The 21,102-nt window shown below is 44.5% G+C and overlaps 1 long non-coding RNA gene across 1 annotated transcript; it reads right to left on the reverse strand.

Moving 5' to 3' along the window:
• Window positions 1–14,415: 14,415 nt before the first annotated feature.
• Window positions 14,416–14,975, reverse strand: LOC146665789 (uncharacterized). The gene is made up of 3 exons (XR_014912412.1): window positions 14,811–14,975; window positions 14,532–14,737; window positions 14,416–14,452 (listed from the first exon to the last, which is right to left on the reverse strand). It is a non-coding gene; the product is annotated as an uncharacterized LOC146665789 (long non-coding RNA).
• Window positions 14,976–21,102: the final 6,127 nt, after the last annotated feature.

Below are 21,102 nucleotides of genomic sequence, written 5' to 3' on the forward strand. Positions count from 1 at the left end.
TGTCCCTGTTCCAAAGAAACAACAGCCCGCTTGCCACAATGACTACCGTCCAGTAGCACTGACTTCAATTGTGATGAAGTGTTTTGAAAGACTGATGAGAGATCACATCACTTCTTCACTTCCTGCCACCATCGACTCACTTCAGTTTGCTTACCGGACTAATCGTTCCACAGACGATGCCATATCTCACCTGCTCCACACATCCCTGAGTCACCTGGACACTGGCAGAGGGAATTATGTTAGGATGCTGTTCGTGGACTACAGTTCAGCATTCAACACAATAATTCCCTCTAAGCTTTTCACCAAGTTGACGGATCTAGGACTCAGCTCATCACTGTGTCAGTGGATCCTCAACTTCCTCACAGACAGACCCCAATCAGTGAGGGTAGGAAAACAAGTCTCCCCCTCCATCTCACTCAGCACTGGAGTGCCTCAGGGCTGTGTTTTAAGCCCCCTGCTGTACTCACTGTACACTTATGACTGTGTAGCCACATCCGACACCACCTCCATTGTCAAGTTTGCTGACGACACTGCTGTTGTGGGCCTGATCTCCGACAACATCGAGACGGCCTACCTGGAGGAGATTAGGAACCTGGAGACCTGGTGCCAGGAGAATAATCTCCTCCTAAACATCAGCAAGACTAAGGAGCTGATCGTGGACTTCACTACAAAGCAGGCGAGGAATTACAAACCATTAACTGTAATGAAGATAACAGCAAACTCTTCTTCCTCAGAAGACTTAGAGACTTCCATCTGCCACTGAAGGTGCTCAAGAACTTCTACTCCTGCACCATCGAGAGCGTCCTGACGGCAAACATCTGCACCTGGTTTGGGAACAGCACCAAGCAGGACAGACGAGATCTGCAAAGGGTGGTGCGCTCGGCAGAACGCATCATTCAATCAGAGCTCCCTAACCTGCTGTCCATCTACACCAAGCGGTGCAAGTCCAAAGCTAGGAAGATTATGATGGATCTCTCCCATCCCAACAATGGACTCTTCTCACTGTTGAGGTCTGGGAAGCGCTTCCGCTCCCTTAAGGCCAAAACAGAGAGAATGAGGAGGAGCTTCTTCCCCCAGGCTATTCGGGGCCTGAACCAGGTGTAGGACTGGACTCTCCCAAACACGTCACTATAAGACTGGACTCTCACACACGTCACCACACGCACCACCACACATTTCCTATAATCCTATAATTCCTATAATTTATAATCCTTATCTTTATAATCTCTTCTGCTATTTGCACATTCTTTACTGTAAATTCCTAAGTTAATTTGTCAATTTTTGTAGTAAACTGTAAATTGTAAATATTGTAAAACTTTTCTTCTGTCATTTAATGGTCGGGCATTGTACAGCTACAAGCATTTCACCCCCATGTCATACTGTGTATGGTTGTGTGTGTGTGACAAATAAAATTTGAATTTGAATTTAACATGTTTAATGTTATTTATTTTCTTCTATTTTTCTATTTAATCTCAAAAAGCTCCTAAAACAGTCAGTGATCACTGTTGACCTCCCTCAGCTTTTATTATCACTAATCATTTATTTAAGCTCAGTTTTTAAAACCTTAGGATGTAACTACAGCCCAGTCCATGCAGCAGTATATGAATGACTAACCTCGTATTGTGGATGGTAGGGATGGGTATCGAAAACCAGTTCTTGTTGAGAACCGATTCCCACTGTTTCAATTCCTTGGAATTGTTTGCCATTTTTGCAAACGATTCCCTTATCGATTCCAGTTGCCCCGAATGACGTCACCACGTTGCGGAGCGTCATTTACCTGGCAGGAAACACGGCGCGTAAGCAGCTCAAACGCTCAAAAGTTTACGAGAACGGATGACAACAGGGCAACTTGCAATACTTCCAAAGTAGATACTTAATTTAAGGGAGGAAACACTACGAATATGCAAAAGCATTTGTTCACAAAACACGTGATAACCTTAAATGAATGTCATGTTTTTAATTCCGCTCCGGACTCGTGAATCTCAACCCAGCAGCAGCGGTAACGTTTGCACGTCCTCTCCCGTTAATGCGGCAGGTAAATCATCAACTAACAGTGCATATTATGTTAGCGCGATCTGCCTTATTACAAAACCTGCCATTACTGTGCATTTAGGTGACCATGATGAGACAGACAGACAGAGTCTGGCTCAGATGCTGGCAGTTCTCGCTGCAGTCTACCGGTAGCGTCTCCTTTCAGGCCAGGATAGACGAATGTCACCGAGCAGTGACTAAGTTTGTGGTAAAAGGCTTGCACCCATTTGCCACAGCAGATGCCCCCAATTTTAGGTAAGTGAATGTGTTTAATTGTAGGCAGGGACATTACTGGATATTCTTGTGTAATTGCTACAGAATAATTTATGTTATGCTTTGTTATTGCTACAGAAGAATATTTATTTTATTATTTTTCCTGGGGACCCTGTGACACCCCATTGAAGAGCCGTAGGCTGGATCTCTTAAGATTTCACTGTTGGGTTTGTAAGGCCATGTTACTCCTAAATATAAAACAAAGTTCTAAGCTAATCGACCTTAGTGTTCTCCTTTTTTAAAAAAGAATCGATAAGAGAATCGATAAAGAATCGAATCGTTAAACAGAATCGAAAATGGAATCGGAATCGTGAAAATCTTATCAATACCCATCCCTAGTGGATGGATTATCTCAGTTGTTCTCCTGGCTGAAGTTTGGTCTTTTTACAGCATCCTGCCATGCGATTACATTTGTTCCTGACCACTGAGAACACTCACGTTAACTTTTATCGAGTGGAAAAAAAGTTAGCTTGTTTATATTATGCCAACATAGCTGTGTCGCTAGCGGTCACGTAGCACATCATTATATACCAGCTAGCCCAACTTCAGTAACCCTACAAACGTCACTGCTGTTTAGTTTTCTGTCTTCATTTATGCTGGAAGTGATAACAGAGCTGTACGTTTTAATTTGTTTCCAAAACCCCGCAGTCAGGACATGCTATATTGTATTTAGATAGAAGCTAGCGAGCTAACTTCCTGCTAACTTCTAACTCCGTTAAATGTCATAAATTCCGTTTTCATGGATGCCTGGATGTTAAACTCAATTGTTACACCTGGTAGAGCAGAACGCTGATCATTTTATTAAAGATGAAAGACTTTAGACAGTTTTTCAACTCTCAGTAATGCCATAGTGATCGTTTGATATATGGACCTGTAGCAGAGTTTAGACCCAGACATGGCTAGTGACGTCAGACTGAACAATCGGATAGACTCTTTTGCAACACTTTTCACAACATCAGCAACAAGCTTCTCTTACTTTGGATTGCTAAAGGTCTCTTGGGTTAGACCACCCTGCACACTGAAAACTTTCACTAAAGGGAGTGAGCCATGGCATAAAAATACAATGCCAATGGGGCCTGCCAGTGCTAAATATATGACAGTTAACGCTCAGCCCCAATCTGCGCCAAGGATAAATCACCAAAGAGATAAAACAAGGCAAAATGATGCAATCTGTCAACTTCTCTGATTGTCATAAAGTCTAAAGTGTCTAAAGCTTGTGTGTACAAATAAAATCCAATGCAACAGAAAATCCTTTCATATCTCCTGCAGTAAACCTGATGAATGACAAGATTATAACCCATTTAAAGTGCAGCATACTGTGGACAATGTGGAAAGTATCAGTGTGTAGTCTGAGGAAAATAGCACTTCTTAAATGAAATTTTGCTGCTGCTCTCTTTGTTGCTGGTTCCCTTCTATCTCTTCAGTCTCTGCAACCTAGCAACCAAACCTGCTGCCTATGTCTTTACATCATGACTTGGACACCCACTTAAAGGCAGTCTAAACTGAGCAAAATGAGGAACAGCCTAAAGTCAGAGTCCTTTTGCAAGTATGCACTGTTATACATGGCAGCCCAAATCATTCCCTGGGTTGAAAAGTCTGATATTTGTAATTATTGTTTATCAGAGCTCACATTTTTTCCCAAACGAGGCAACAAGGCAAATATCAGTCTTGGCTGAATCTCATACAAACACGGGCGATTCTGTTTGCTTTATAGCTACACTATACAACATGAAAACCATACAAATGATGAACATTGCTAGATTGATGAGCAGCAGCTTTTTTTCCTCTTTGTCTTTCCTCGTGTTTCTCTGTGCCTCAGCTTTTTCAAACACACACACACACATATAGAGAAAAAGATTCTATTAAGATTAACCTGTATGAAATTGTACAAATTGAAAAAGTGAAACTTCATCTTCAGCTCCAAATAAAGTACACTAAGCTTCTAAGGTTTATTTTATCAGTTTGCTGAAAAAGAAGTCCTTGATCCTCCATACTCAACACACACAGAAAAATAATAATCTCAACAATCTAAGAATTGTGGTTGTATCAATATATATATATGTCACTGTTGAATTGATTTTTTGACCCTTTGTAACATTTAATCTTCTTGTTTAACAAGGTACTTTTTAAGAGCTGATATAAGCTGCCACAGCCAACATTTGTCAGTGAAAGTGAAGATAAGCCCTAAAATGAAAAGCTATGTCCAGAATGATTTGTCTAGGGTTTGAATTTGTAAATAATAAACTGAGCCAATTCTCACAGTGACCAAAATAAAGATTTTTGGTCACTGTAAACATTCTGGAAAATGTTTATAGTGCTTTCCCTACTTTCATTAAGGTGACAAGTATAGTAATAATAACACTTTGAGGTTGACAAGTCAACAGGCTACACTAGAAATGTATGATTTTTTTCAACTTTAGGAAACACTGAACAATTCAAATCTATCTGAATCTATCTGTATGTCTTTAAAAACACTGTCAGTACTTATTCTAGGTATCAGAGTTCATTTTTTAGATATTTTGTTTCTGTCAGTGAGAGAATTTTTTAACAACAAAAAGTCTGAAAGGCAATAAAACACACCACCCCCTAGCCAGATACCATGCTGGGATAATAAGCTGGCCAAGTGAAGAGCTAGAAGCCGTGGACATTAAGACAAGGAAGCGCCTTACCAGTTCCTTGGAGGGTTTCACCCCAGATCCATCACCCACACACTGTACACTAAGTGGAAGGAGGGAGTCAGAGGACTGGTGAGTGTCAGAACCAGTACTACTACTGCCCATCACCCTTCCCAGGGTATGGACCACCAAAGGTAGATCTCCACAGATTTCTATCCTGGGCCATTCTTTCTAGATGTGTCCAGGTGTAGCCCATCTTTTTCGCTTCTGCCTCGAGGTCTCTTCACTAGGTGTTTCTTGGGCGTCCTCTCTTTAGCTTGCCTTGGGGCTTCCACTAGCAAGATGAGGAACTGGCAAATAGAGGAAGAGGCTGATATGCAGAAATCCTGCCAATGGCTCCAGTCAAAAAAATGGACTGAAAGAGAGCACGGAGGCACTAAGCATGCACAAGAGGTACTCATCAGTGCAAGATCAATAGAAGCTGGGGGCAACCACATGAGGCAAGACGCCAGGTGCAGGCTGTGCAAAGATGCCCCTGAAAACATTCAGCACATAACAGCAGCGTGAAAGATGCTAGCAGGCAGGGCACACATTGATTACCATAACCAAGTTGCTGGCATAGTATACAAGAACATCTGTGCCAAGTATGGCCTGGAAGTCCCGAGGTCAAAATGGGATTCGGCCCCTAGGGTGGTTGAGATTGACCGAGCTAAGCTAGTTATTGTATGATCCAAAGTAATCATATTACAGGCTTTAGCTCAGGAGGTAGAGTAGGTCATCCACTAATCAGAAGGTTGGTGGTTTGACCCCTGGCTGCACCATTCTGCATACCAAATATCTTTAGGCAAGATAGTAACTCAAAGCACTTGGATACACTTACACAGAAAAGTGCTTATGTGAATGGGTGAATGAGGTTGCTTAAAGTGCTTTGAGTGCTCAGTGTAGAAAAGCGCTATATAAGAACCAGTCCACTTACCATGTTTACATGACCAGACATTCCCTTGGCAGTTACCGTAAAGACCATTGCAGTAACATTTGCTAGTTACTGCTGTGGTAACTAGCAAAACCTTTAAAGTCAAATGTTTTACGTAAAATTTAGCAGTACTTGGCTTGGGGTTTACGGACATCAAAAAGTTTTCACCTTTATCAGAAGTTTAGTATAATCATCTGTTAAGCGTTATGTCTTTTCATACTTAAAAGTTGTATTTCTAATTCTTCATTTCATATTTACTGGTGACCCAAACTCAATATGAAACAGAGAACTCAATATCGCAGTCATGGGGGTTGATCAAATGAACATGATATAAACGAAAATCAAAAGAACTAGAATTGATTTTTTTTTTTTTAAAATACTGACGATAATAATTGCTGCACAAAACAGAGCCCACGATGATCTGTGGTTTGTTGCCTTTGTAACATAATTTTAAATGTAGTTTGCAGAATCTTCTATCCAGGTGTCGGAGTCTGTGTGAGATTACTACAGCCTCATAAATGCAGCCGTTCCTCTTGCTTACTTATTATCATTCTCCTTCCAGAACAGTTTTTCCTGATTGGAAAACTTTGTCTCAAATGGCACTAATAGTTTCAGTGTCCACTGTGGCATCAGAGCAAAACTTTAGCCTTGACTATTAAATTCTAGTCTTGCATAAACTGCCTCCATACTTACTGTTATTTTTGATTTGATGATACTTAAGCGGGAAACAGTCTAGTAAAACAACCTTTTCTTCATTAACTGTAATGAAGATAACAGCAAATAAATAAATAGGTGAAGAAAAATTTGATTAGATTATGATAAAATGTTGTGATCCAGCCTGTCAAAATAAAATAAAATGAGAAATTCTAAAGAAGCCTCTGTTTGGCAGTAGAACATAGCAGTGGGCGGATTGATCCAAATATTGATAGATTGATGCTTTAGTTTTTTTCTCTTCTGTAAATTCAGTATGTTGCTCCTGTTTGTCAGAAAGTAGACATGTCTGTGCAAACTCTGTTCCTGTCATGCAGGCACACTTTGTTACGCCCCCTTTTGCACGCTCTGCTGTGTTTAGTTGTCCTACGGTCATGTGACTCATATGCCAATGAGCAGAGCTATCTAGGCTGACTTAAGCGAGAAAGCAAAGCAATGTGTATAGGTGCTTTGCAGCTTTAAATTAAAGTACTGCAACCAATGATACCTACTGAAAGGAAATTCTCTACTTTGGCAACACCACCAACTTATTGAAAGACATGAAAAACCATGAAAAAGTGAACTTTGTCCTGGAACAAGTAGTAAAAGAGAGAAAAAAGAGAGAAAAAATGGAAATCCATCAGACAGACCCAGACTCCCAAACCAGAGACAGAGCCCATTGTTACAGTCCTTTGAGAGAGGGAAAGAATAACCAGGTAGCTCAGTGGTGAAAGTAATGTCTCAGTCATAACTGACACTGGATCTTCAGCAATTGTCGTAGTTGTTACTTTAGGCAATTGCCTACTGTAGCAGAGCAATCACCTCAGATATTCAGATAATATATTCAACCCACTGAACTGTGTTAAATACATTTTATTGGAAATGGAAAAAAAATACCTCAAACACGAGCTATGAAAAATGTCTCACTATACTAACCTTTTCGTACTGAATGTCTGGTCAGGTATTTCATATTATATCGCGCATTTAAACAATGAGTGCTTTAGCAGACACGTTTACATTCCAGGTCGCATTCAAAGTTGAAAGGTGTGTTTTATTGTGTTAACGAATTATTATGGAAAGCAAAATTCCGAGTGATTTAATGGTGATTAAATTTGATAATTAAAATTCAGCTTATGAATCATAACACAATGCTCCCCTTTACATAAGCTGTCTTTATAAGTTGAAAGTATTGATATTGGCAGTCCTGGTCCTGTATTTACCAGGTTTTGGAGTTATACCAAAATTTGCAGTATCACACACCACGTCGATACATTTTCTGGCAACAATTTCGCACTTAGCCTTGAAATATTTCTAAAAGAAAAACAAGTTCAGGTTGATGTTTTAAAAAAATGTATTAAGCGTGGTCACCATAAAAGCAAGATTAAATGCTGCCTGCATCTATTCTCACAAGGGCAAGAAAAACAGTCTTTGATCTGACAGCGTTTTCCATTTCCAAATCTAGGGTCTTAACTATTTACTCTTATGTTTGGCTGAATGGCTTATGTTTTCTTTGGACTGCTTCTTAGACTGTGATGCATGTCTTTTCTTTTTCAACAGTCAGCTCTCATCAGTGCTTTCCAGCTCCCAGAGGTTGCTAGACTGGAGTCCTCAGTTTGAATCAAAGCAAATTTTCACCTTTCTACACATCACGCTCGTTTCTGTGGTTACACTATACACATTGGCAATGTAAATCTGCACAGAATAGTTTGAAAATTGATTCATGTATACAGCAAAGTAGCTGTGGCCAAATTAAATCTAACCAAAGTTGAACTGCAGAAGTGGAAATTTTGTTGTTTCGCCTTGTCTTCTTTTCTTTCCTCTCCTCTTCTTTTTTGAGTAAATGTTATGAGTCCTGAGCAATACCTTCCATCCATTCTTAAATACACATATCATCTATTCGATCCTTAGTGGCTTGTCTTGCCTCTCTCAATCCCAGCTCGCAGGCAGCATTATGGGTCTTTGTGCGCTTATGCCACAGCAATATTAGATGCCTTTGCCTTCATTTGTTTGCTGGTCAGGTTTAAACTCCAGAAAGCTTGGTTATTTTTTGGTAAAAGTATGCTCCTTCAAAATATTATGCCTGTATGTCCAAAAATTCATGGCTGTCAAATGTGTGTACACGTGATGCAGAGAGGTCTTTTATGAATGACGAAATTGCAAAGGACTGGGAGTGACAAACACACTGGGAGTGACTCACAATTGCCATAACACAGTCCATAACAGCACAGATGCCAAAGGACACCATGTGTGCATCTCTAAGATACCAGTTGCTTGGCAAAACATTTTTGACGGCCTGGGAATAGATGTAATTCTTCTATAAGAAAATTTGCTAGTTATGTATACCTTTGATTTTCAAACTCAGGACTCTTCACATAAAGCAAAACTTCTGGCACGGATTAATGGAATAGGCTGAAAGGCAGTTTAAAGAAAACACAAGCGTTAGAGACAAGTATAATTGGTAAGACTGTCACGGCGACGGATGGCCGGTACTGAATAGGACTCAGGTGCAGAAACCCAGAGCGGAGACAGATGATTTAACAGTTTATTACGGTTAAGTGCAAGGGGGAAAAAAAAGGGAAACGTGGCAAAGACAGAAAATGACGAGACGTGGAGCCTTGGTGTGGCGTGCCCAGGGGAACGTGGCTAGGGCGAGGGGACGAGGCCTGAGAAGTGGAACGGAGCTGAGTGGGGAACAGTCACACTGAGGGGAGAGGATATAGGAGTTAGGCAGGTAGTGAAGGCAGCTCAGAAGTGGCCAGTATAAGAGCAGCAATTCTTACTTGCAGTTAGGGACCTGGAGTGTTTGAGAGGGGGATGATGAAGATCCAGGGGAGGCTGAGTGGCGTGGAAAGGCTGACCTGAGATCCGGGGCTCCAGATGGAGTGTGATGGCAGGAGGGCAGGCGGGTGAGGCACAGAGGGATTTCCAAAATGATCACTAGGTATCCCGAGTCCGGAGGTGGAGTGAGCCAGGGTGGGTACAGCAACTGTAGTACAAAAGAGTCTTTGTTAGTAAGATAAATCACAGCGAGAATTTGAAACACAAGACCTGTTACCAACATGGGTTGATGACGAACTGGCAGTGAGTGAACATCGATGTGTGGTTTAAATCCCTCTGGCTTGATAGCCTGCAATAGGCTCCAGGTGTGCAGGAGCTGGAGTTGGCCCTGCCCAGGGGCGGATCCCAGGTCAGTTCAGGAGCCTAATGGAAACTCCAGCCACCCACCGTAGACCATGACAGTACCCCCCCCTCAAGGGACGCCACCCGGCGGCCGACCGGTCCCCAGCCCGCGACGTGACCAGAAAAAAAAAAAAAAAAAAAAAAAAAAAAAAAAATCAGAGACAAGAGCAGGATCAAGGATAAACGAGCGAGGAACCCAGGCACGTTCCTCAGGCCCATACCCCTCCCAGTCCACCAAAAACTGGTGACCCCGACCACGGCGACGGACGTCAACGATCCGCTGAACCGTATAGGCCGGATGACCATCGATGAGCCGGGCGGGCGGAGGGGGGTCGGAAGGCGGGCACAGCACACTGGACAGCACAGGCCTGACTTGGGAAACATGAAAAACCGGGTGAATCCGCAGACTGGGAGGAAGCTCGAGCTTCACAGCAGAGGGCGAGATGACCGAGTGGATGACATACGGCCCAATAAACCGAGGAGCCAGCTTGCGGGAGGAAACTTTAAGGGGAACATCCTTAGCCGACAGCCACACCTTCTGCCCTGGAGCGTACCGAGGAGCTGGCGACCGTAGACGATCTGCATAGCGGCAGTGGCGGGCAGCAGCTTTCTTCAGTGCCTCCTGGGTCCGAGTCCAGACGCGGCGGCAGCGCTGGAGATGGTGCTGGACGGAAGGCACAGCCAAATCAGCCTCTTCCTCAGGGAAGAGGGGAGGCTGATAGCCCAGGGACGCTTCAAATGGAGAGAGACCAGTGGATGCGGAAACATGAGAATTGTGCGCATACTCCACCCATGGGAGATGTGCTGACCAGGTAGCCGGGTTATGGGAAACCATGCAGCGGAGCATGGACTCCAGCTCTTGGTTGAGCCTCTCAGTCTGCCCGTTGGTTTGAGGGTGGTAACCAGAACTGAGGTTGGCTCGAGCACCCAGGGCAGAGCAGAAAGATTTCCAAACCTGGGATGTAAACTGAGGTCCCCTGTCAGAAGTGACCTCGGCAGGAATCCCGTGGAGTTTGAAGACGTGGTCAACCATCAGTCTTGCAGTTTCCGTGGCAGTGGGTAGTTTCTCCAGGGCAACGAAGTGAGCTGCTTTTGAAAACCTGTCGATCACAGAGAGTATCACTGTTTTACCTGCTGACCTAGGCAGTCCAGTGACAAAGTCCAGGGAAATGTGGGACCAAGGACGAGAAGGTACGGCTAGAGGTTGTAGAAGACCGGATGGTCGCTGATTTCGGGTCTTGTTCCTGGCGCACACGTCACAGGCAGAGACGTAGTCCCGCACATCATGTTCCAGAGTTGCCCACCAGAAGTGACGACGTAGTAGTGCGATGGTGCGGCCGATTCCAGGATGGCAGGAAAACCGGGAGGTATGAGCCCACTTAATTACAGCCGAACGGGTTGCTGTGGGAATGAAGCGGCGGCCCGGAGGACCTGTGCCAGGGTCTGGTTCATCCAGTAAAGCACGCTGGATGGATTCCTCTATGTCCCAGGATAAAAACGCTACGCGGCAGGAGGCAGGAAGCACAGGAGCTGGTTCGGTGGGTTCAGCGTCTGGGTCGTAAAGACGAGACAGGGCATCAGCCTTGGCGTTCTTGGAACCTGGACGGAAAGAGATGGCAAACTTGAAGCGATCAAAGAACAGAGACCAACGGGCCTGGCGGGCGTTTAGACGCTTAGCTGTTTTGAGGTAAGTAAGGTTTTTATGATCTGTGAAGATGGTGAATGGGTGTTCAGCTCCTTCCAATAGGTGACGCCACTCTTCCAGGGCTAACTTAATAGCCTCTCTGTCTCCTACATCATAGTTGCGTTCAGCTGACGAGAGTCGACGTGAAAAAAAGGCACATGGGTGTAACTTGGCCTTGGAACCTGAATGCTGTGAAAGGACCGCTCAGACGCCGACGTCGGACGCGTCTACCTCTAGAACAAATGGCTTGGAGTGATCTGGGTGACACAATACTGGAGCTGAAGTAAATAGGCGCTTGAGCCTACTGAATGCTACCTCAGCTTCAGGTGTCCAGATGAACTGTCTTTTGGTGGATGTGAGTGTAGTGAGAGGAGTGGCTACCTGGCTGTAGTTGCGAATAAACCTCCGGTAGAAATTGGCAAAGCCGAGGAAACGTTGTAGGTGCTTGCGTGACGTGGGCGTGGGCCACTCCAGGATCGTGCGGATCTTGGCTGGATCAGTCTTCACCTGCCCTCCTGCGAGTATATAGCCAAGAAAAGTGACAGATTGTGCATGAAACTCACATTTCTCGGCTTTGACGTAAAGTCGGTTTTCCAGGAGGCGTTGGAGGACTGCTCGGACGTGGACATGGTGTTCCTGGGGGGTCTTGGAGAAAATGAGTATGTCATCAAGATAAACAAAGACAAACTGGTTCAGGAAATCACGGAGCACGTCGTTGACCAGGTTCTGAAAGACAGCGGGGGCATTGGTTAACCCAAACGGCATGACCAAATACTCAAAATGACCTAGGGGCGTATTAAAAGCCGTTTTCCATTCGTCCCCCTCCCTGATGCGGACAAGGTGGTAGGCATTGCGGAGATCCAGTTTGGTGAATACGGTGACTTCATGGAGGGGTTCGAAGACTGAGCTGATAAGGGGTAAAGGATATTTGTTTTTAATGGTGATGTCGTTTAACCCTCTGTAGTCTATGCATGGACGGAGTGATTTATCCTTCTTTTCCACAAAAAAGAAGCCGGCGGCCACTGGAGAGGAGGATGGGCGGATGATACCTGCAGCTAATGACTCGTGGATGTACTTTTCCATGGACTCTCTTTCTGGTCTGGAGATGTTGAATAGCCGGCTAGAGGGAAGCGGAGCACCAGGTAGAAGGTCGATAGCGCAGTCATAAGGCCTGTGGGGTGGTAAGGACGACGCTTTGTCTTTACTGAAAACTTCCTGGAGGTCATGGTACTCAGGTGGGACAAGTGTGAGGTCAACCGGATCAACGCCCGAGGTGTTAGTGTCAGGGGCACCCGGCGATAGGGCAGACTTGAGGCAGTGGGCTAGACAAAAAGGGCTCCAACTAGCGATTTTACTTCCAGACCAGTCTATATGAGGGTTGTGTTTCTGTAGCCAGGGGTAGCCTAGGATGAGTGGTGAATCAGGAGAAGAGAAGGTGAATAAGGTAATGGCTTCATGGTGGTTTCCAGAGGTGACGAGGGTTACGGGGCCAGCCTGATGGGTTATCTGAGAGAATATTTGATCGTTTAATGCGGTAACAGGGATGGGAGGATCGAGAGTCTTGAGTGGCAAATGAAGGCGTCTAGCGAGAGCTAAATCTATTAAATTTTGCTCTGCTCCGGAATCAACGAGAGCATGGAGGGGGTGAGAAACCTTATTTAGACACAGGGTGACTGGTAGAATTAACCGGGGTTTGGAACTGAAAGAGGATCCGCCCACCTGTATCCCCGAAATTACCGGCGGGCGGAGCCTTTTGGCCGAACCAAACACTGCGCTAACCTATGCTCCACTGAGCCACAGTAAAAACACGCGCCCGACCGAAGCCGTCGTTCTCGCTCCTCTGGTGTGAGACGAGAGCGGCCGATTAGCATAGGCTCCGGAGCGGCGTCCGTTTCCACGGAAACGGGAGCGGATGTTGACACCGGACGTGACGGTGGAGGAAGTGAAAACGTACGAGGCGCAGGTTTACGATGTTTCTGGTTCTTTTCTGCCTCCCTTTCCCTCAGGCGATTATCTATCCGAAGGGAAAGGGAGACCAAGTCTTCAAAGGATTCGGGCTCATCGCGGGAAGCGAGCTGGTCTTTGAGCTCGTCGTTTAAGGCGCGACGGAACACTCCCCGAAGGGCATGATCGGGCCAATTGGCCTCGGCGGCTGCGGTACGGAAGTCGATAATGAACTCAGCGACACTCCGGCTCCCCTGTTGCAACCCGAGCAACCTTTCATCAGAACTACCCTCCGATACTGGGTGAGTAAAGGTCTTTTTAAACTCGCACAGAAAATCAAACGAGCAGGTTGGGAGCGGGTGAGCCGACAGGTACGCCTCGGCCCATAACAGCGCCTTGCCCTGTAGCTTAGCCACCAGATATGCTACCCGAGCTGATTCGCTAGTAAATGAACGGGGTGAATGCGTGAACGCGAGAGAACATTTCAGTAGAAAGGCCGTACAGCGGCCCTGCTCCCCAGAGTACGGCTCGGGTTCTGGGAATGCAGCATCGCGAAACACGGAGCCCGAAGGGGTCAGAGCTGGGGAAGACTGGGGAGGTTCTGCCACGGGCGCAGGGGACGCGGAGGATGGGCCTGGAGGAGGGGAAAGAGCCGACTGAATCTCCTGCAGGGAAGCTAAGATCCTAGCCTGGGTCTCGCCTATGGCTTGACACCGGGTGTCGAGAACCTGCAACGCTTGCTCATGAGCCCCTAAAATGGCTCCCTGCTTGGAGACTGCTGCACGTACTGGGTCTGCTGAGTCCATTTGTTGGCCAGTTCGTACTGTCACGGCGACGGATGGCCGGTACTGAATAGGACTCAGGTGCAGAAACCCAGAGCGGAGACAGTAGATGATTTAACAGTTTATTACGGTTAAGTGCAAGGGGGAAAAAAAGGGAAACGTGGCAAAGACAGAAAATGACGAGACGTGGAGCCTTGGTGTGGTGTGCCCAGGGGAACGTGGCTAGAGCGAGGGGACGAGGCCTGAGAAGTGGAACGGAGCTGAGTGGGGAACAGTCACACTGAGGGGAGAGGATATAGGAGTTAGGCAGGTAGTGAAGGCAGCTCAGAAGTGGCCAGTATAAGAGCAGCAATTCTTACTTGCAGTTAGGGACCTGGAGTGTTTGAGAGGGGGATGATGAAGATCCAGGGGAGGCTGAGTGGCGTGGAAAGGCTGACCTGAGATCCGGGGCTCCAGATGGAGTGTGATGGCAGGAGGGCAGGCAGGTGAGGCACAGAGGGATTTCCAAAATGATCACTAGGTATCCCGAGTCCGGAGGTGGAGTGAGCCAGGGTGGGTACAGCAACTGTAGTACAAAAGAGTCTTTGTTAGTAAGATAAATCACAGCGAGAATTTGAAACACAAGACCTGTTACCAACATGGGTTGATGACGAACTGGCAGTGAGTGAACATCGATGTGTGGTTTAAATCCCTCTGGCTTGATAGCCTGCAATAGGCTCCAGGTGTGCAGGAGCTGGAGTTGGCCCTGCCCAGGGGCGGATCCCAGGTCAGTTCAGGAGCCTAATGGAAACTCCAGCCACCCACCGTAGACCATGACAAAGACCTTGGATTTGAAAATGGAAAACCTTGTCAGATCAAAGACTGTTGGCAATATTTTTTTAAAAAGTAAGTTTTTTTTTCCCCCTTTGAGAATGGGTGAAGGCAGCAGTTGTTGTTAAACTCATTTTCACAGCAAACCCATTTGGGGCTTTTTCTCTTGTAGGAGGTATTTTTCTTTTTTAAGAGAAAAATGATAATAATTTGCACTTTGTGGGAAACCATATCAGTAATGCTAACATTTGTTAGTAGAGTGAGGGACTGCTGTTTCTGCTATGTCACCAGCTAACTCGAGGTCTAAATACCACTCGCTGAAGGTCAGTTGTTTGAATAGACACGCACACTGTCAGGGCTCTGTGTGCGGGCAGGCAGAGATGAGGATCCAAATGCAGGACTCGAACACAGAATTGAAACTCAAAACCCTCAGCTTTATTGCTGGCAGGAAAACAAACATGAAGTGATGATGGAACACTGAGACCAAGGACACACAGGCATAATCTGATGGTACGACGCGACACCGAGCATGGGAAAACACAGGGCTTATATACACAGGGTAGTAACGGGGGAATCGGCAACAGGAGGGAGACACAGCTGGGAGAGATCAGGGCTAACGAGACAGGGGGAACAAAGCTGCACACACTAACATCAGACAGGAACAAGAACCCTCAAAGTAAAACAGGACACAAAACACACTTTACTAAGACACAGACTAGACAGAGACAGACTTGACACTGACCAAAGGCTACTAAATGATAATCATAATCACAACAGTATCAGATCATAAATCATAATATAGAAAAACACCAAGATAACTGAAACACCAAGTACCAGAGAAACATAAAGGAAAATCCATGATGCAAAAGTACCAAAACATAATGAACTCAAAATACTGGGTCCAACGGACCCAGAACCGTGACACACACACACACGTCTATCTCTCTATCTATCTATAGAAAAATAAAATTAATTGGATTTTTTTTTTCAATTGGAAATTCTCAGTGCTCATCATCTTCAAGTGTTGTTTTCTTTCATTGCAAGTGTTGTGCACTTAAGGTGCGTGCCATTTGTCTTGCCTCTACTCATCATGTGTATGGCCATGATGGATAGTCTTCTTGCGATAATGATAAGCTCAGAGGAGCTGAGGATGCATGCATGAACTGTAATTGCTATCTGTCGGATTCAGAGAGGAGCAAAACACTGACAGAAAGAACTACACAGAGTGGTTCTTTCTGGACATGCTGTGGCAGCCTTACCTATATTCATGAAGCAGATCTAAAACATGTTTAACTTTAAATCATATCCTTTACATTTTCTAAATCCCCTGTCTCACAGGATACGGTACACCCTGTGAGCTCTTTCTGTCTTTGCTTTCAAAGGAAAAATTGTGTAATATGGAGTAGACAATATCCTGAATGTCCAAAATGCAGAAGTGGATCAAAAAGGCTTGGGGATATATTCTTAAGCCTGATATGACACCAATTGTTGCTTTTTCAGTAAATGTATATTGATACATCTCAACACCAAGTACCCATGTTTAGAGCTGAAAATGACACGGAAAATAGTGGAAACAAGAGTTCCTGACCAATGATTATTTGTATTGGTTGGAATATACTTGTTCCTCATCATATATAGCATTTGAAAAATAGATGATTCCTTGCATTAACTTGTCACTAGGTGAAACAACAGGTTGTCCAAAGTAGAGCTCTGCTGTTTTTCTGTTCCATCATTTATAATGTCCTGAGTCTGTGCATGTCGCATGCTGGCAGATGGAGTTATGGCAAGTGAATAATGTTTACATAACAAATGTGTGGAAAGAGGCATCACTAAGGATCTGAGGCCCTGATGATTGCTTCCAATATGCCCCATTGGATTATGACCTATATACCTCTATATACATCTTTCTTTTAGCATCTAGGAAGTTGGACAAACATCAGTGCTAATTTTGACTGTAAAAAACATATTGCTGGCACAATTCCCAGTGTTTCCAGGTCATGTATTTGATAAAGCTGTGAACCAAGCCTTTATATACGATGGTCAGATAAAACCACGGAAGCAGTTTTATGGTCTGATCCAAGAAAATAAAGATATATTTTATGTTTCCCAGCAGAGCAGCTGGTGTTTTTTCTCGTTTTCAAGCAAGTTTGGTAGAAAACTTAGTAAAAAATTTCCTCATTGAATTTGGCCATCCACCATGCCCTGATAATGTCCTTCTATTTATCATAATATTACAGGAAAAACAAAAATCCAAGTAGAATGATATAACTTTACAACCTTCATTAGACCTCTCATGTTTAGGCAATGTGAAAATTACAGTAGACGATGGACATAGAGATAAGCAGAGTTTCTTATTCTACATTGCATCTTTGTGCTGACTCTGATAACAGCAAACATGTTTCATGACTTTCTCTGACTGTTTTAGATGTGAAAATCTACTCAAGTGAATGCACTTTTAGAATGACAAACACGTTCACATTAAAATGTTTTCACAGGAAAAACTTTGCACCCCACCATTCAGTAGCTTGTAGAACCACTTTTCAATTTAATGAATCATTTTCTGTATAATTTTATCAATCTCTAAAAAATCTTTGTGGAGGAATTGTGGCAAACTCTTCTTTATCATCTTACTTTAGTTCATTGAGCATTTGTTTATGAACAACTATATTAAGGTCTAAAGTAGACTTTGGGCTTATTTTTTTCAGCCATTCTGTGGTTGTGTTCTGTTGTATTAACAAATTTCTAGCTGTCGGACAGATGGCCTCACATTTGATTCTACAATACTTTGGTTTAAAAGGAGGTCCTGGTAGATTCAGGGACTGCAAGCTGCAAAACAAACCCAAATCACCCTTCCCCTGCCATTGTGACTGGCAGTTGATATAAGGTGTTTGTGATGGCGTCACTATAAATTTTGAACAGTGACCTTGGTTTGACTCCAAACTGTGTATTTCACTGCTCCATTATCCAAAAAAGGCCCCCAAAAATAAAATTAAAAAAAGAGAAACCATACTTGTTCATTTTTTTTCAGCATCAAAAGACTGTCAGAAGGCTATATCCCAATAAAGGTTCAGTAATTACTGAATAGCACTTACATATGTAGCCATGTGTTTGAGAAATTGCATTATACACTGATTTGCGCTCATGCACTGAAATAATTTTTGGCTCTCATTGTTGGGTATTGATAAAACTTCACTGGACAGGATAAGTGGTGTCTTATTATGGTAATGTGACCTTATCTGCTTGATTGACCTCTACTTATACTGTTGAATAATTGATATGCATGTTTACAATTTATATCAAATTTAACATGCGCCGTTTAATCTAGTTAAGAATCATACAAAGCCTGAAGCCTTTTCTTGTATTTTTAAACTGATGTACAAGAACAGGACAGCACTTAAACTTTCCCTTTTTGCAGCTTAGATACAAGATGTTTCCTTTTTTTTTTTTTTTTTTTTTTTTTTTTTGGCCTGTCCCGTTTGGCTCTTTTGCCATCAGAATTGTTGTCTAAAGGCAAAGAAAGATGCCCAACGGATTTACTTTACCAAACTGACCATCCCAGCCTTGCCGTAATGGTCCATTTGATTCACCTTTTATTGTTTATTTTATTTTCACTTACTGAATACGGGACAGACTTGACTGGGGGAAAGAAAGGGAGAAAGAAAGAGGGAAAGAGAAACAGCTGAGAAGAGGGACGGGGGAGAAGGGCAAAAGACAAAAACCAACAGAACGGGCAGAGAAAAAAAATGCATATATCAATCACCTGGATCACCTGCTGAGAAAGAAAAAAGAAAGCAAGCAGAAGAGAACAAGAGTAATAGAATAAACAACATCACAATGATATATGGGAATATGACAGTAAATACTAAATGTTAAACATTATTGTGCAGCACATAAGATCAACAGAACACAGTGTGCTTTGAGGTAGGAGCCAAAAAGGGTGTAGTTTGTGGGTGTGATCACCCGTGTGTACACCTGTGAGCATGGACGCGCTTGTTTTTTGTTTTTTTAAAAGGTTCCTTCATGTAATAATCTGCTAGAGGGTGTGGGGGGGCCACAGCCCCGTCCTCCAGGGCGTGAAGCAGGTGTGGAGGAGATCAAAACTCCAGACATCCAGAGGCCCCCAGAACACAAGAGACCAAGGAAGACCAACAGAGGGGCAGCTGCGCCACTGTCCCGGAAAGAGCTGAGGAGAGTCCCAGATGAGGGCTCACTCAGCAGCCGCGGAGCAGAAGCCAGGGGGAGTTGCAGTGACGCGCCCGTGAGCTCCGCCGGCAGCCAGCTGCGCCTGAGTGACCGAGCCCCAGGCCGAGAGGCCGGGGGCACCCCACCTCCGAAGTGGCCCGAGCGAGCCCCAGGCTCCAGGCCCCGATAAGCGGCCGCCAAGGAGTGAGCCGGTGTGTACCTGGACGCCCATCCCCGGACACAAAGAACCACCAACGCACCGATGTCTGAGGGGGTCCGCCACTGGCAGGGGAAGTGGTGGTAGGGGGAGATAGGCCTCCAAACCTTGGAGGGCCTGAGATGTCCCCAGACAGGTGGCGCCTGACACCCAACCTGACATATAGACACAGACATACAGGCACACACAGATACAAACATCCATTCCCACCCTCATGCTCTCATATGCACTTACTCCACACTCAACCAACGTGGAGACAGACATAAAGAGACGTTGTACACACGATCACACTCCCCAAGCGTACTCTACAAACCGGGTCTAGGTGCCCTCGCCCCTGGAGGGGGGAACTGCACCCAGACCCAGGTGGTGTTTCCCTTTTCCCTGCGGTGGGGGGAGGCAGACTGCCCCGACTCCGCAGCAGCAGGGAGGCCCCACACCCCAGACCGCAGTCGGACGGCCAACTCCTCCTCCTAGCCCCCCTGCTCCAGCAGGTCGCAGAGAACGGGGGTGAGAGAAGACTCCAAACCTCCCTCCACCCGCTCATTGTAATGTTGATGCATGTGTGTTCTAAGGTGCATTTAAAACCCAGGAGGGCATGGAGCTACCTGCCAGAGAGCAGCAGGTAAGCGCATGGTCCCTCCTGCTAGCCCTCAATGTCTACGTGTATTTAAAATTGAGAGGTGGGCAACGATGCCAGGGGTGGGGTGTACACCCTGATGGTACTTTGGACTCCGTGTATCGTGCCCACCCCCAAGATCCTATATGTATGTGTAATGAGAGTGTGAGTTTCCAAGATGTTTCCAAGGTCTCGATTCAGTCCTTTTCTTTTAAATCTTTCATAACTCTATTTGTAAAATACTACGTAACCAATTCCAGTTTCTCGCTATGAATAGAGAAGAAGTAAAAGCAAAAATCTGTATAAATATATTAGTAAATAGTAAATATACTTGTACTATGAAGAGACCAATAACCTACAATAATGAGATGGAAAACTACAGACCGTTATGTTTTTATTCTTGCAGCTGTGAATCCCTTTATTTTAAGTCATTAAAACTGAGAATGAATTTGGAAACCACACAAATGTAATTATCAGCCTAGTGGGACAGAAAACCAGCAGGATTCTGCACCTTGAGAGCTCCAATTGAAAACCACTGATATGCAGAGATATACCAGCACGCCACTCAAAGCTCTTCACATAATCTGAGGAATGTGGTAAAAACCAGTTACCGCATGCATTTTTTAAGGGCTACTGACCCTGCAAGCTGCAAAACAGATCCGCTATAGAGATGATAAAACTCAGTTGATATTTCATTTAAGAAACCAATGTAAATGAATGAAGTGGTTACAAGTCAGTAAATTGGCCAAGGAATAACTTTCCAGCAGCAGTATTTCTATAGAGGAGTAGTCCAGAATTTTGCTAATAGACATGTTTTGTCTGAGATGATTGACATCACTCTCATATCTACAATATGAATTAATGGAGCTATGGTTTGGAGTTGTTAATCGTACCTTAGCAAGAAGACTTGAGTCTGTGTATAACAGCTTGTCTGGCTCTCTTAAAAGTTCAACAATACAGCACCTCTAAAGCTCACTAATTAATACTGTATCACATTTTACCAGCTGCACCAATGTGGCTGGCATTGTTTTAACTTTGTGTGTGTGTTGTGTGTATGCATGTGTGAGAGGGAGAGAGTGAGAGTTGCATGATGGCCAACTGTATT

This window comes from Rhamphochromis longiceps, linkage group LG7, assembly GCF_057381845.1.
Source record: "Rhamphochromis longiceps isolate RC_006_pf linkage group LG7, R_longiceps_female_GT1.1, whole genome shotgun sequence".
In the NCBI taxonomy this organism is placed as follows: domain Eukaryota; kingdom Metazoa; phylum Chordata; class Actinopteri; order Cichliformes; family Cichlidae; genus Rhamphochromis; species Rhamphochromis longiceps.